The 14,802-nt window shown below is 46.2% G+C and overlaps 2 protein-coding genes across 7 annotated transcripts in view; both read left to right on the forward strand.

Moving 5' to 3' along the window:
- The window catches only part of LOC140703827 (uncharacterized), a 221,687-nt gene that overhangs the window by 52,759 nt on the left and 154,126 nt on the right, over positions 1-14,802 (forward strand). The gene's annotated exons all lie outside the window — the stretch shown is intronic.
- The window catches only part of LOC140703801 (uncharacterized), a 44,011-nt gene continuing 37,820 nt past the window's right edge, over positions 8,612-14,802 (forward strand). For all 6 annotated transcript variants that reach the window (XM_078387574.1, XM_078387573.1, XM_078387572.1 and 3 more), the window contains exons 1-2: positions 8,612-8,798; positions 10,476-10,564. The gene's annotated coding sequence lies outside the window, so the exon portion shown is untranslated. The remainder of the gene's footprint in view (positions 8,799-10,475; positions 10,565-14,802) is intronic.

Consider the following 14,802-nt stretch of genomic DNA (forward strand, 5'->3'; position numbering starts at 1 on the left):
ATTGTTGTATTTTTCAGGGTTCCACACCATCCAGTGGCTGTTCAGCTGAGAACTGAGCAAGGATGGACTCAAGGCCGGGGTCAACAAGTTCAGCTACGACAGGAAGGAGGCCCTCAGCTTCGAGAAGGACTCCCTGCCGTGGACAGCGTACGATCCTGTTGGCCAGGAGTTCAAAAGGGAATGGGAATCCAAGCTGGGCCACACCCAGCGATCCAAGCACTCCCTGGAATAGAAATTTGACAAGAAGGAACTGCAGAGAAGAGGTGAGGCTGGAGACCCGGCCATAACTTGTTGTGTACGCGTGAAGTCTGGAAAGGCACAGACTGGAAAAATTAGTTTTCTCTTTCCAAATCTTTGAAACCCCCAGCCAATATATTCTGGGAATTGCCATTCCAGATATGAGAAAAGCCGTGTGTGTGTGTGTGTGTGTGTGTGTGTGTGTGTGTGTGTGTGTGTGTGTGTTTTGGCAGTTCTTCTGTTCATTCAGGACTGCTACCTGCAGAGATGCCTCCCCTGCACCCTCTGAGGCTTGAGCAATATAGCTTTCTCATGTCTGCTCGGTTTTTGAAATGCACTTGTTGCAAAATTGTCTTGCAGATCCCCCCCCTTGTCCAGCTCAGTAGTAATCACACAGCGAGGCCCTGCACTGCCCATTCTCCCATTGGTGGCATCCTCCTGCCACCGCCAAGTGTCCATCCTCTTCCTCTCCCTGTGGCCAAAGTCACCTAGTCCGTGAAATGGGGGGCTTGTGGCCAGCAGGCTGACCCTAACATTTGAGTCATCAATCTGTGCTATGCAGGCTTCTTGTTAATTTGCAAAGATGTATCCCACTCCCAACCTCCCAAAAAAGGGACGTGGTGGCGCTGTGGGCTAAACCACAGAAGCCTGTGCTGCAGGGTCAGAAGACCAAGCAGTCGTAAGATCGAATCCACGCGATGGAGTGAGCTCCCGTCACTTTGTCCCAGCTCCCACCAACCTAGCGGTTTGAAAGCATGCAAATGCAAGTAGATAAATAGGGACCACCTCGGTGGGAAGGTAACGGCGTTCCGTGTCTAAGTCGCACTGGCCATGTGACCACGGAAGATTGCCTTCGGACAAAATGCTGGTTCTATGGCTTGGAAACGGGGATGAGCACCGCCCCCTAGAGTCGAACACGACTGGACAAAAATTGTCAAGGGGAACCTTTACCTTTACCTTTTATCCCACTCCCAAGTTTCCCCGACCCCCCCCCCCTCAAAACCCCTATATGAGGCATTCCCACTTCCTTCCCAAGCCTTTGGTTGCAATACAACTGATAGTTACAAAATTATGTTCTGGGGATAACTTTCAAAACTTGCTTAGAAGGGCCTTGTAATATATTCTGCCAGGCTTTGTATTTTCAGACTCATTTCCACCGTGCCACGAGAGGCACGCAGGTATTTGGGTAAGACTCATTAATGAGGGGCAATGCAGTGATTTGAGCATCGGGAAGGTGAAGGGCGACGTGGCTACTCATAACCAAGAAGCAGGAGTGCCTCCAAAACGTCACGGTCCAAGCTCTGAGAAAATAAGAACTCAGCTTGTGGCACAAATAAAAGCCAATAGCAACATATTTTACCTCCTGTTGCAAAGGCTGGGCAACTTTCGTTAGGCAGAGAGTCGGACTTTTGCTACAGCTGGAAACAGCCAAGAATTATCATCAGTGGTGATGAAGACAAATGCAATCTGTACCCTGTCCAGCTCCCTGAATTTGCTGCTTCTGGGACTGGCTCTTTGCCTCGGCCTGCTGGAGAAGGGTTTCTTCAAATTAGGAGAGTCCGTGATGCAACGCCTGCCTCCAGGCTGAATACTCAGACGTCAAGGTTTCCCATCTGTTGAGGTCCATTTCTAAGGCCTTTGGATCCCGCTTGCAGATATCCTTGTATTGTGGCTGACTTCTTTAACTTCTATTCTCTAAGACTATTTGCTATCCTAATTACTTGTGGTTACATAGACTATCAGCCTGCTCATTTTGTGATTCCAACACACGGGAAATGTAACACTAGCCTGAGCCAATGGCTTCATGCAAGAGGAAATACATGCACAGAAAGACATTGTGGAGAACATCTGTCTCAAAAAATAATTCCAGTAGTTTATAGCCACTTATACACAGGTGAAGGAGGTCTGGAAAAAGATGTAACAGCCAGTATAAAGTTTAGAGAAGGGGAGATCATGATTCTGGCAGAGGAGAAGAAAGGGGATAAATAAAAGTGGGGATGAAAGAGGAAAACAGCCAACATGATCTTCGGTGGGGAGTAGGAAAAATGCAGTATCTCGGGCTAAAGGAAACCTGAATGGGTCATGTGATCAGCATAATCATCAACCAAGCAGGACAGAGAGCATTTATGTAAAAAAAATGTAAAAAAAATTATTAGCACAACCCCAGCAAGCTCAATCATAGGGGAAGCTACTAAGACGTGTTCTGTCTTTAATTCTTCTGATATCTCAGGGGGAAGGTCTGATGGATCCCAAAGGCTGAATCCAAGGGGACGCTCAAGGAGGTATTGAAGGGACAGGCTCTGTGTGAAGCAGGGGAGACATGAAGGAGGTGACTTCTCCACCACTGCCTGAGGCTTCTCCTAACCTCTTCCATGAAGCCCTTTCATGTAAGAGACACCTGATGAACTTTCCTCGAACTGAGTTTCCTAGTTTCATGAAACAGGGTAGAGTAAATACAAATCCACACCCGTAGGGGTGCCCAGCCATCCAGAGACCGTGGGGTAAAGATATCAACTACTTTCTACAGGCAGGGTAAAGCAAATTTGTTTCCTTCCTTCCGCAGAAGCCTATTGTCCCTTCCTCATGGTCGCTCCCTTTGGGAACAGACCAGATTCCCCCCTTGGAAGAACACTTTGAGCCCCCGCCCAGGTTGAGTGCCCTGTCATGGTCCAGACCCCCATTGATCAGGGAAGATTCTCCATCCTCCAGGTGAGGTTCTTGGGCAGGTGAGTCCTGGCCACTGGACGTCCTCCTGATTCCGTAGATAAGACGTCCAATGGCAGGACTCAACTGCCCGACCCAACCCATCCCACTGAAGTTTCATGAGCCAAACAGGGCAGGTCTGTGCTGGGCCAACAAGAATTGTGAAGGAAGAGATGGTCAAGGTGATATTGTAATGCAGTTAGAATTTATTAACAAAAAAAGGCAGACGGCAGAGCTACAGCAAGAGAGCAGAGGGAATTCCCAGGGCTCTTCAGACCCCGCAGCAGCGGAAGGGGGAGGCAAGTTCTACAGGAAAGTAGGGCTTGCAGTGAAGGAGAGCTGGAAAAACTCCCAAGTTCAGACAGCAATCTTTCTTCGTGAGAGTTTCCTTTCTCAAAGCATCTGGCCCGGGAGACGCCATTTCTGGTGAATTAGCTGCCTAACCTTGTCAAGGTGGGAAGTGTGAAGAAGATTCTTGGTTGACTACATGAACTGGGATGGTATTGGGATCTTGCTGGGCTACCGTGCTCCCTGTGACACAGCCACTTCCCTACCAGAGCTGGCAGGCTTTGTCTCCGCGGCACTGTTGGAGTCCCGAGACATTTGGTCCTGGGCGACTTTAACATCCATGCGGAGGTGGAGGTATCCAGTCCAGCTCTTGAGTTCTTGGAAACCATGGCTTCCTTAAACTTATCCCAACATGTCAACGGCCCCACGCACATGGGTGGCCATACGCTCAACCTGTTTTTTTTCCACGAAGTGTAGCGAGCATGGTCCAATGGTGACTGACCTCGTGTCAGTCCCCTTGTAATGGTCAGACCACCATCTAATAAAAATAAAATGTAATCTCGCAATGGCGCTCTCTCCTCATAGGGAGCATGGATCTATTTTGATGGTCCGCCCTCGAAGGTTACTGGATCCAATGGGTTTGCAGGATACCATGGGAGGGATTCCAGCAGAACTGTCTGGTGCCCCTGTCGAAGCTCTGGTCGATGGCTGGTTCTCCGCCACCAGTAGGGCCATAGACACGATTGCTCCCAAACGCCCTCTCAGAAGCAGAGCTCGGCCAAGACCCTGGTATAATCAGGATCTACAAATGATGAAGTGAATAAGGAGACGGCTAGAGTGCATTTGGAGAAAGAAACCGATGGATTATAATAAGATTGCTGTCAGGATTGCAACTAACCATTACCTAGACAAGGTAAAGGCTGCTTACATCGCTGACTGGATAAGCGAAGCTTCCAACCAGCAGGCGGAACTTTTCCGTATAGTTCGCGGTCTATCCGGAATTGGTCTGGGTGAAGGGCCTCCCGCTAGGATCTCACCTGACCAATTTGCAGCATTTTTAAATCCAAAGTGGACGCCATCCGCCGTGACCTTTCTCCTTTTTAAAATGCAATGGATCAAGCAGAGATATCCAGCGCTCCACCTTGCCTGGTAATTCTTGACTCCTTTCAACCTGTGTCACCAGATTTGGTAGACAAGGCGCTTGATCGCTGTCGGGCCACCTCCTCTTCTTTTGACCCTTGCCCGGCCTGGCTAATCAAAGCAGCCAGGCCTGTAACAACTGAATGGGCCACTGCAATAATTAATTGGTCTCGTCAGGAAGGCAAGGTACCCCTTACCCTCAAGGAGACACTCATTAGGCTCATTAGGAAGAAACCAAATTTGGCAACGGACAATATTGGCAATTATAGGCCCATCGCCAATGTTTCTTTCCTTAGCAAAGTGGTTGAGAGGGTGGTGGCAGATCAGCTCCAGGCGCTCTTGGATGAAACAAATGCCTTGGACCCATTCTAGTCAGGCTTCAGGCTGCACTATGGTACAGTGACGGCACTGGTTGCACTGATGGATGACCTGTTGAGGGAGGCCGATGGGGGCAATATGTCCTTGTTGGTCCTCCTTGACATCTTGGCGGCCTTTGATACTGTTGACCACGGTATCCTCCTTGGCAGGCTCTCTGATTTGGGAATCGGTGGCCAGGCCCTTTCCTGGCTCCGTTCCTTCTTGGAGGACCGTCCCCAGAGAATTCAGATTGGGGAGAGTGTCTCGGCCCTGTGCAGTCTCAACTGTGGCGTTCCACAGGGGTTGATCATCTCTCCAATGCTGTTTAACATCTATATGAGGCCACTGGGAAGGGTCATCAGGGGGTGTGGGGTATTGTGTCAACAGTATGCTGATGACACACAGCTCTACATCTCCTTTTCATCTACCTCAGTGGATGCCGTCCTGTCCCTTCAGCACTGCCTGGAGACTGTATTGGAATGGATGCAGTTGAATGGGTTAAGGCTGAACCCGGACAAGACAGAGGTCTTGAGGGTGGGCGGTCCTTCCATCAGCGGTATAGATAACTCCCTTTCTTTTGAGAGGACAACCCTTACCGCAAAGAGTAAGGTCCGCAGCTTGGGGATACATCTGGACCCGGCGCTTACCATGAAAACCCAGGTGACATCCGTGGTCTACTCTGCCTATTTTCATCTATGGGGGATTGCCCAGCTGCGACCCTGTCTTGATGGGGGCCCCTCACTACTCTAGTCCATGCGCTCATAATCTCAAGATTAGATCACTGTAATGCACTCTACATGGGACTATCTTTGAGGCTGATGCGGAAACTTCAGATAGTCCAGAATGCAGCAGCCAGGCTTCTTAGTGAGGTGAGAAAACACCAACATACCTCCCCCGCTCTAGCTGCTTTGCACTGGTTGCCCATCCATTTCCGCGTTGACTTCAAAATGTTAATGATTACATGTAAAGCTCTAAACGGTTTGGGACCTCAATATCTGGCAGATCGTCTTCTCCCACCCAGATCTACCCAAATTGCCCGACATACAGTAGCCAGCAGGGCCGTCTCAGGGGTCTGACACTGAGGGAGGCCCGGAAGGAAAAAACAAGAAACTGAGCCTTCTCGGCAGTGGCCCCTCGGCTGTGGAACACCCTCCCTACCGAAATTCAGCTGCCACCCTCGCTGGGCATTTTCAAAAGCCAGTTGGAAACTTGGCTATTTAAGCAGGCCTTCCCTTCAGACAACTAAGTGATGTATTTTTTTCCTTTTGATCTATGCCGTCTTGGAACTGTTTACTTTAAATTAATTGTTATATCTTATATTACCTTGTTTTTAACTATGTAAAACTGTGAATATTTTAAGTTGTTTTATTGTATATGTTGTGAGCCGCCCAGAGTAGACTATGTCTAGATGGGCAGCATATAAATGAATGAATGAATGAATGAATGAATGAATGAATGAATGAATGAATGAATGAATGAATGAACTGTGAGTAACTAGCCTTTTATTTCTCATCAGCAAGTACAGCTCAAACTGAAGCTGCTGACTTAAAAGCAAAGAAGAAATAAACAAAGCAGGGTAGGAGCAATAAAGAGAACAACAAAAAAATCAAGAATAAAAGCCAGCTAAATTGGGGCAATTAGGAGACAAATTAGTTGTTACTCAATCTCTCTTTGAAATCAAACAGAGAACAGTATTTTCTAAATTGTTTTGTTATTGTATCCCTGAAACATTGACTGATTTTAACTGCATCACACTTTAAAGAGAAAGGAAAGTTAAAATGCAGTGCACCCTCGACTTACAGACAGCTCGACTTACAGACTTTTCGAGTTACAGACTTCTCTGGCCACAAAATTTAGGTTCGTCTTGCAGCCTGATAATCGGCCTACAAAAATGGAACAAAAATGGAACAAAAACAGCCAGTTACGGGATTAATCAGTTTTCAATGCACTGTAGGTCAATGGAGATTCGACCTACAAACTTTTCGACCTGCAGCCACCATTCCAATACAGATTAATTCCGTAAGTAGAGGGTCCACTGTACATGGACAGAAATCACTTTCTTATCCCTCTCTCCTCCCTGGATGGCATATATAGACCCATACTACTAAAGTTTTAAGAAGATTTGAGTTCTTAAAGGGAATGTTTAAGAGAGGCCCTTCGGGAGAATACTGGGTGTTGATATAAAAAAGGGGGAAGACCCCCCCCAGGTAGCCTTGCTGTGATCTGTGAATGGTGGATTATAAATTAAAACTACCTAGGCCAAATTTGGATTTACAATTGGATGTGTTAAGTGGGAGTTTGGGCCTGGACTGACCCATTTAACACAAAGACTGACTGACCTGTAGTTTTACTGTTTTATGGATCTTGACTGAATTTAGAGTGAAGGAAGGAAAAAATGGATATGGTGGAGGTGGTGTGAACTGGAGAGAAGACAGACGCAGAGACAGACTTGCTGGATTTATAAGAAGTGGTATCAAAGTATATGAACTTGCTTAAAGCTGAATTGTTTTATTTCTCAGTGGAAAGTGTTATCTTACAATAAATCTATACCCAAGAAACAGAAGTGACAGCCCTTAGTCAATGTATACGTCAATCAAAAGTTATAATGCAAGATTCTTTTAAGAACTATATACAGGACTTCCAAATTAACATTATTAATCAAAGTAAGAATCAGATTGAAGTCCAGACGTTAGAAATTAAGGTGGTAACTTCAGGATTTAAAGAGGACGTGGAACGGAATATGCAGAATGAAGACCATTTTACCAGAGCAGCGGGAACAGCAGGAAAAAAAAGATTTTAGAATCAAGATTGAAGAAAGATAAAATGATGGGCTTTTATGAGAGGAAGGGCCAGGTGGATGAGCTGTGGATTTATAGCAATGAGAAAATTATTTTAAAAAATGTATATTTGTTGATTAGAAGAGAATTCAGAGAAGAAAAGGGTGAAAGCAGTGATGATGGGAGGATGTACAAAATCTTGGCTATAATTTAGACATATATTATTGGATTCAAATGTGGAATGCTAATTATAGATAATTATAGATGGATTAAATCAGTAAATTTGAGAAAAAACGGTTTTAAAGATGTTCTATAGATGGCACTTCAAAACTGGCAAAAAGGGTGTTAGAGATTAGAAATTATAAAAGAAATTTCCTAAGTATATATAACTTTTAAACTAGAAATGCTCTTACTGTATATAATATCAGAAACTGTTGATTTGAAAGATAGATAAATACTGTATGTATAAACCTGATCTGGGCTTATAATGGGATAGCTTGTTAGAGGTATAATCTAAGAATCTGACTGACGCCAGATATAAACATGAGTAGAGAATATAACACAGGTTCAAGATTTTAGTACTGTAACACAGTTATGGAATCAAGATTATATATTAGATACTGTATTGTATTATGGTAAAAACGTAATAATAATAATAATAATAATAATAATAATAATAATAATAATAATAATAATAATAATAATAATAATGAATTTATGACAAAAAAGAGATGTGCGGTAAAGGCGAAACAGAGCAGATGGAATGAATGAGAGCAAAGTGAGGAGTCCTGCCGTGCAGGCAGATGATGGAAGATGGTGATGTGACGTCATTTCTCCTCGGCTGTTGTGAGTCTCCCTTTGGAAGGAGAGAAACACAATCCGGGTCGGTCTGAGAGCCTGAACTCCCTGCTCGTTTGTCTCCTTTTCTCTCCTCAAATATTTGTGAACAGAGACTCTGGTGACGGGAACTCTTGTGTCTCGTCTGAGTCTTTCCTTCCACTCGGCCATTTTCCTCTTTGGAAAATTCTTTCAACACCCCTCCCCGGTCTATTACTGTTTAAAATTTTACATTAAAAATCCTCTTCTCCCCCCCCCAGTTCGTGCAGGAGGGGGAAGGGGAGAAACATAGAGCTACGAAGGCGAAGGAAGAGCCCCTCCCCTGGACGCCCTTCGAACGGGAGCCGGAAGAAGCGGGGATCCTGCAGCCCCTGCCTCTTCCCCTTCGGCCCAAGAAAGGCGCCTGGAGGAGAGAAGCGGGGCTTTTGGGGCGCCTCCCGGATCGGGACCTGGATGGAGGTGGGCGCTGGAAAGGGGGGCAGATCGGGGGTGGGGGTGAGATTTGCATGGGAGGGAGATTATATCCAGATCTCCAGGCATTTCCGATGGTGCCCCATTGTGTGTGTGTTTTTTTTTGCTCGGCCTTCGTGCAAGGCAGTCTTTTCCTCTGGGTCTCCTCCGGAGGGAAGGGAAGGGGAGAGAGACACTCCCCTCCCTCCCTTAAAGGGAAAACGTTGCAGGTGGGGCCAGAGAGGCAAAGGGGGCGGGAGGTGGAGGACTTGGGGGGGCGGGCAGGAGAAACGGGCTTCATCGAGTGTGTTTGTGTTTTTGTGTGTGTGTGTGTGTGTGTGTGTGTGTGTGTGTGTGTGTGTGCGCGCGCGCGCCTGCCTGCCTGCCTGCCTGCCTGCCTGCCTGCCTGCATTAACTGGTAGAGAGGAGGAGTAAACTGAGCCCTCTCAAGACTAGATCCTGAGATGAGGATCAACTGCAGGGCGACTCCTTTCTCTTGGCGTCTTCCTTGTGTTGCTTCTCAACTTTTTCTGAAAGGGAGGCAGGAGAGAAACAGGAGAAAGAAAATGGTGGATTTTCCTCCCTGGGATGTTTGGTAGCGGAGGCTGAAAGGGAGATCTCCCCAGGAAGGGTCTTCTTTTGGAAGTTGTTCTTCTTCCAGCAGGGCCAAAACTATTCTGGTCTTTGGGTCCTGAAGGCACAATTCAGGGTCATCAGCTGTGCAAAAGACCTGCCCCTCGCTCCTTATCCCTAGGGATTCACCCTCCTGCCTCCAGTTCGTGGCCCTCCATGGGGGGAAGAAAGAGGCCGAAGGAGCTCCGGTCCTTCCACATGGAGGGCAAGAGGAAAGAAGGACCGGAAGGCAACCCGGCCTCTCCTTCTGAGGCGTTCCCTCTCTTGGCAGGTCTTTTGCGGAGTGAATGGCTCTGAAGGGTCCGTTCCAGGCAAAGTAGTCGTGAAATGCTTTCTTTTACAGCAGGGGCATCTCACACCAAGAAACCCTCCCTCGGTTGCCACCTTTCCAACCCCTACGAGGTTTAGAGTGAGCTCAGAGGGAAGAGCGAAGCCTAAGCAAGGTTGGGGGTTGGAAGAAAACACGGCAGAAAAGTCCTGAGATCTGGACTCTGCTCGCCTTGGGTTGGCAAACCCATGACACAGGGCCCTTGGCATGGAGCCCCTTTCTCACCCCTACATCACACAGGCTCTGGTGTTTTCTCGATGTTGATTTTGTGTTTTAAAAATTTACATAAGCTGCCTTGGGCCCTTTTAAAGGAGAAATGTGGGGTAAAAATATTTTAAATAAATAGTGGGGAAAATACACAGTTGTTTTCTGCTGCTTTCCTCGCAGGTCCTGTTACTCTCTGTTTCCCTGCTGTTGCCCCCACCTCACTGGGACGGGGGAGCTTTTATCTCAGAGCCCAGCAATAGGTGCTCCTTCCTTTCCACCCTCCTTTCTAGTCTGTCTGTCTGTCTGTCTGTCTTTTCCTTCCTTCCTTCCTTCCTTCCTTCCTTCCTTCCTTCCTTCCTTCCCTCTTGTTCTGCTACCTGAAGAAGAGAGAGAGAGATGGGGATGTGACCCCGTTCAACATCAACATGACGAAGGCAAATCCGGCAAGGAAACATTTTTGATTTGCTTTATCCATGAAGCCTCCAGGCTGATCTTTTCTATTTTTTCTTTTCTCCTAGGAAGGGGCGAGACTGAGCTAAGTTGTCTTTGCTGTTTTTGGGACAAAAAAATAAAAAGCCAAATCCAAGATCCCTCCAGGATTTGCAAGGTATGTGAGATTTCAAGAGGTGGCTTAAATAGCCTTGCCACACTCACTCTCTCCTCTCAGTTTCCCCAGCCCAGCAGGGATTTGAATCCAGGTCTCCTGGTTTCCAGTCTGGTACTCCATCCACAACACCACACTTCCTCTTTGAACATGTGCAGAGTGGTAGTGTTTGGGGAGATGGTTTTCTATCATCTTATTTATGTGTAGGTTTTTTTTTATTAAAGATCTCAATCCTGCTCACCCCATCCCCATGCTCACCAAGGGCAGGTCCTGTTGATAAAAGGCTAACCTTGGCCATCTTGATTTGGGGTGTAGGGGTTCCCCTTCAAGGCTCCCTTCTTGTTCCCCCTGAACAGACAAGCCAGACTGGGGAATTTTGCTTTGCAGCATTAGTAGTAGTAGGCATCCTTCAGTCTCGAAAGACTATGGTAGCGTGCTCTGTATGGAGGACTTGGAACAGCGTCTAGTGTGGCTGAGGAGGCCAATTCGAGAGTGACAATCCCTTCCACACTTTGCTTTGCAGCATCCACCTCTAATTTGGACTCTTACAAGAATTAATTAACAGAGAACGTCATTTCTGTTCCCACCACACTTCTTCTTTCAACATCTGCAAAGTGCTCCTGTTTGAAAGTATGGTTTTCTTTGCATTTTATCATTTTGTTTCGTTTAGTCGTTTGGTCGTGTCCGACTCTTCGTGACCTCATGGACCAGAGCACGCCAGGCCCTCCTATCTTCCACTGCCTCCCGGAGTTGTGTCAGATTCATGTTGGTTGCTTCGCAGACACTGTCCAGCCATCTCATCCTCGGTCGTCCCCTTCTCCTCTTGCCATCACACTTTCCTAACATCAGGGTCTTTTCCAGGGAGTCTTTTCTTCTCATGAGATGGCCAAAGTACTGGAGCCTCAGCTTCGGGATCTGTCCTTCCAGTGAGCACTCAGGGTTGATTTCCTTTAGAATTGATAGGTTTGTTCTCCTTGCAGTCCAGGGGATTCTCAAGAGCCTCCTCCAGCACCACAATTCAAAGGCATCAATTCTTCAGCGGTCTGCTTTCTTTATGGTCCAGCTCTCACTTCCATACATCACGACAGGAAAAACCATAGCTTTGACTATTCGGACTTTTGTTGGCAATGTGATGTCTCTGCTTTTTAAGATGGTCATCAGGATTTGTCATCGCTTTCCTCCCAAGAAGCAGGCGTCTTTTAATTTTGTGGCTGCTGTCTCCATCTGCAGTGATCATGGAGCCAAAGAAAATAAAATATGTCACTGCCTCCATATCTTCCCCTTCTATTTCCCAGGAGGTGATGGGACCAGTGGCCATGATCTTAGTTTTTTTGATGTTGAGTTTCAGAGCGTTTTTTGCACTCTCCTCTTTCGCTCTCATTACAAGGTTCTTTAATTCCTCCTCACTTTCTGCCATCAGAGTGGTATCATCTGCATATCGGAGGTTGTTGATATTTCTTCCGGCAATCTTAATTCCGGCTTGGGATTCCTCCAGTCCAGCCTTCCGCACGATGTATTCTGCATATAGGTTGAATAAGCTGGGGGACTATATACAGCCTTGTCGTACTCCTTTCCCAATTTTGAACCAATCAGTTGTACCATATCCAGTTCTAACTGTTGCTTCCTGTCCCACATATAGGTTTCTCAGTAGATAGATAAGGTGGTCAGGCACTCCCATTTCTTTAAGAACTTGCCATAGTTTGTTGTGGTCCACACAGTCAAAGGCTTTTGCATAGTCAATGAAGCAGAAGTAGATATTTTTCTGGAACTCTCTGGCTTTCTCCATAATCCAGCGCAAGTTAACAATTTGGTCTCGAGTTCCTCTGCCTCTTCGGAATCCAGCTTGTACTTCTGGGAGTTCTCGGTCCACATACTGCTGAAGCCTACCTTGGAAGATTTTGAGCATAACCTTGCTAGCATGTGAAATGAGTGCAATTGTGCGGTAGTTGGAGCATTCTTTGGCAGTGCCTTTCTTTGGGATTGGGATGTAGACTGATCTTTTCAAATCCTCTGGCCACTGCTGAGTTTTCCAAACTTGCTGACATATTGAATGTAGCACCTTAACAGCATCATCTTTCAAGATTTTAAATAGTTCAACTGGAATGCCATCACCTCCACTGGCCTTGTTGTTAGCCAGGCTTTCTAAGGCCCACTTGACTTCACTCTCCAGGATGTCTGGCTCAAGGTCAGCAACCACACTATCTGGGTTGTAAGGGATATCCACATCTTTCTGATATAATTCCTCTTTGTATTCTTGCCACCTCTTCTTGATGTCTTCTGCTTCTGTTAGGTCCCTCCCATTTTTCTCCTTTATCATGTCCATCTTTGCGCAAAATGTTCCTCTAATTTCTCCAATTTTCCTGAACAGATCTCTGGTTTTTCCTTTTCTGTTATTTTCCTCTATTTCTTTGCATTGTTCATTTAAGAAGGCCCTCTTGTCTCTCCTTGCTATTCTTTGGAAGTCTGCATTCAACTTTCTGTAACTTTCCCTATCTCCCTTGCATTTTGCTTCCCTTCTCCTCTCTGCTATTTGTAAGGCCTCGTTGGACAGCCACTTTGCTTTCTTGCATTTCCTTTTCTTTGGGATGGTTTTTGCTGCTGCCTCCTGGACAATGTTACGAGCCTCTATCCAAAGTTCTTCAGGCACTCTGTCCACCAAATCTAGTTCCTTAAATCTGTTCTTTACTTCCACTGTGTACTCATAGGGGATTTGGTTTAGATTATACCTGAGTGGCCCAGTGGTTTTTCCTACTCTCTTCAGTCTAAGCTTGAATTTTGCTATGAGAAGCTGATGATCAGAGCCGCAGTCAACTCCAGGTCTTGTTTTTGCTGACTGTATAGAGCTTCTCCATCTTTGGCTGCAGAGAATATAATCATTCTGATTTCGATATTGCCCATCTGGTGATTTCCATGTATAGAGTCGCCTCTTGTGTTGTTGGAAAAGAGTGTTTGTGATGACCAGCTTGTTCTCTTGACAAAACTCTATTAGCCTTTGTCCTGCTTCGTTCTGAACTCCAAGGCCAAACTTCCCTGTTGTTCCTTTTATCTCTTGGCTCCCTACTTTAGCATTCCAGTCCCCTAGAATGAGAAGAACATCTTTCTTTGGTGTCAGTTCTAGAAGGTATTGTAAATCTTCATAAAATTGTTCAATTTCAGTCTCCTCAGCAGTGGTGGTTGGTGCATAAACTTGGATTATTGTGATGTTGAAAGGTCTGCCTTGGATTCGTATTGACATCTTTCTATCATTTTTGAAATTATATCCCATTACAGCTTTTCCCACTCTTTTTTTGACTATGAGGGCCAGTCCATTCCTTCTACGGGATTCTTGCCCACAATAGTAGATATGATAATCATCTGAGCTGAATTTGCCCATTCCTGTCCATTTTAATTCACTGATGCCCAGGATGTCGCTGTTTATTCTTGCCATCTCCTGTTTGACCACCTCCAGCTTCCCAAGGTTCATAGATCTTACATTCCAGGTTCCTATGCAGTATTTTTCTTTGCAGCATTGGACTTTCCTTTGACTTCCAGGCACATCCACAGCTGAGCATCCTTTCGGCTTCGACCACTTCATTAGCTCTGGAGCTACTTGTACTTGTCCTCCGCTCTTCCTCAGTAGCATGTGGGGCGCCTTCCGACCTGAGGGTCCCATCTTCCAGCGTCATATCTTTTAGCCTTTTGTTTCTGATCATGGGGCGTTCTTGGCAAAGATACTGGAGTGGCATTGCCAGTTCCTACTCCAGGTGGATTGCGTTTAGTCGGAACTCTCCACTATGTCCTGTCCGTCTTGGGTGTCCCTGCACGGCATAGCCCATAGCTTCTCTGAGTTACTCAAGCCCCTTCGCCATGATAAGGCAGCAAACCATTTTATATGTGTGTTTTTTAAAGATTTCAATCCTGCTCACCCCAAACCCCATGGTCAGCAAAGGGAGGTCCTCTTGATAAGAGGCAAACTTTGGTCATTCTGATTTGCGGTTTGTGGGGTTCCATTTTAACTCTCCCTTCTTGTTCCCCCTTAACAGACAATACAGAATGGGGAATTTTGCTTTACACCATTGTAATTGATTAACATCATTTCTGTTCTCACTTTTCCTTCAATGTCACTCCCCAGATTGGTCCATGCAGAGATAGTCTCAAGAATAGACTACCGTAATCTCTTTATGTGGGGCTTCCCTTGAGGCTGACACCAGCAGATGCAAGAGGGGCAGCGTCTCCTCAGTCCACCACCCTCCCCCTCCGGT

This window comes from Pogona vitticeps, chromosome 2, assembly GCF_051106095.1.
Source record: "Pogona vitticeps strain Pit_001003342236 chromosome 2, PviZW2.1, whole genome shotgun sequence".
Classification (NCBI taxonomy): Eukaryota; Metazoa; Chordata; class Lepidosauria; order Squamata; family Agamidae; genus Pogona; species Pogona vitticeps.